Source organism: Sorghum bicolor, chromosome 10 (genome assembly GCF_000003195.3).
Source record: "Sorghum bicolor cultivar BTx623 chromosome 10, Sorghum_bicolor_NCBIv3, whole genome shotgun sequence".
NCBI classification, from domain to species: domain Eukaryota; kingdom Viridiplantae; phylum Streptophyta; class Magnoliopsida; order Poales; family Poaceae; genus Sorghum; species Sorghum bicolor.
The window spans coordinates 52,787,880-52,790,233 of record NC_012879.2 but is presented as its reverse complement, the minus strand read 5'-3'; positions in this window follow the sequence as shown (position 1 = coordinate 52,790,233).

Genomic DNA, 2,354 nt, shown 5'->3' with positions numbered 1-2,354 from the left:
GCATTCATGCTGGAGCATCTTTATTTATTTGTGCTGCTGACATTTGTTGGAATTTATTTGCTCTCAAAATTCTATTTAAAAAGTCTTTGGAAAAATGTTTTGGAAAAGAAAACAGAAAAATAAAAAAAATAAAGGGGAACGCCCCTGGAAAACCAGACCGGGGCTCAGCCCAGCTTGCGCCCCAGCGCTTCCCCCCCGCAGCCGAGCCTCCCCCTGGTCCCCTTTTCTCTCGCTCGGCCCAACTGGCGGCCCAGAGCGCGGCCCGCAGCACGCCCCTTCTCTCTTCTCTCTCTGTTTCGCTGGCAATCGGGGCCCGCACATCAGCGTGTTCCTTCTCCTTCCTCAGCTCGCAACCGAACCGGACTCTTCCCCTGGTCGATTCAATCCCGGGAACAGCGGATTTCCTTGCCCTTTTCGCCAACCCAGCCCCTATAAAGCTTCTCCTCCAAAGCCGCAGCTTCCGTTTGCATCGAAGTCGCAAAAATCAAGCCCTAGACGCCCTAGTGAAGCTCGGTTGGATCTCACCGGGGCCGACCTTGTTCTTCTCCGTGGTGCGCGCACCTCGTTCCCTCTCGGACCGAATCAAGCGCGTAGACGTGTTCGGGGTGAGTTTCTCTCCCTCCTGGTGCTCTCCGTTTCTTTTCTGGCGCAAGGATTCGCAAGTTCTGGGAAGCCCGGCGAGCTCCGCGGCGGCGGGCATGGTGGCTGGCCGCGCCGGAGCCCAGGAAGGAAGCCAGCCGGCCGGCATGGCCCCCTGGATCGCCCCCCACCGTTAGATCTCAGGCCTACGGTCGAGATTAGAAGATACGATTTCGCTGCGAGATTTGCTAAAGAGCCCCTAGAGATTTCACTATTCAACCCGCCATCCTTTACGCATTTTCGAGTTTACGTTTTCCATTTCAGTAAGCGTATTCTGGTCGGCTGAATCTAAAATGCGCTTTCCAATAATTACAGAATTGCCACTGAACTTAAATTGCTTATAAAATATTCATTTTAACTCCGTTTTTGTCCATTCCAATTTCGCATGTTAGAAGTAATATTTCACTGTTTTGAAACTTTTTAATTTCCTGGTACTATTTAATTAATTATTTCTCTATAGGAAATATTGGAAAATGCATAACTTCTCCGTTTTAATTCTGATTTTCATGAACTTTACGTTTGTGTGATCGTAGCGCTGCGTAGAATATTTTCATAAACTTTTATACTCATTTTACTACTGTTTGGTGTAATGTTCTAATTATATCTTGTTTGCTTTGTGTATGATTGTGTCTATTGGATTGCGTGTTGTTGATTGATGTTTGGGAATAGACGGTGAGTCGTACGTTGGTGATCAAGACCAAGCCTTTGAGGACCAGCAGGCTCAGGAGAGTTTTGATCAAGGCAAGTATAACTTGGGATCATCCTTGTTACCTATTCACTTATAACTACATATATATCATATGCATGCTATCACCTTATCGACCTTAGCAAAATCATAGATGATTGTTACCTGGATTCCTTGTTACCTACTTGATATGCATTTGGTATAGTGTGGCCTCTGTCTGTATGTGTATAGGCTGCGAGTCATTGTGCCATCGGAAGGGGGCTCTATATCTACGCGCAAAGGAAACCTTGCGGCCCTAACATGTTAGACAAACTTTTGAAAGGCTTCATAGTGATCCCTGCCGACCTCCTAGGAAGGGGGTTAAGAGATTAGCTACCTCGGGCGAAAGGGTAAATCATGACTCATGGGTAAAGATGTACAACCTCTGCAGAGTGTTAAAACTGGTATACTAGTCGTGCTCACGGTTAAGAGCGGCCTTGGGGGTTCTTGCTGCGACGACGATGAGCTTGTTAAGTTGTTATGTTCATTTGATTATCGTTTATGCTATGAGAATAATTATGCTTACACATGATCATGCGATAAATGGACTATTTATGCTACCTTGACATTTGCTATTTAAATATGTTATCCACTATTAAAAGCTAAATGTAGTCAAACCAGTGTCAGCTATTTGAGCCTCATGAACCCTGGTTATACTTGTTGAGTACGATATGTGCTCACTCTTGCAATTTCCTAACACCCCAGGTTATGCTAATGATGGTGATTGGAATGAGAACTACCGTTATGAGTACTAGGTTTGAAGTCAACCAGTCCATGTTGTCCCTGTGTGGAGCTTCCGTCGAGAGCGTCGTTTACTTCATGCTATCATTTTTGTATGAGACTATGTGATATATTATATTCCGCTATGTAATAAACACTGCAACGGTACATTTGAGATTTGTCTACTTATGTGTGCAACTGTTTCTGGGGCACATATGAGTCTTTTATGCATCCTATTTTGTTCTTAAAATATGGGTGTGACAAGATTGCA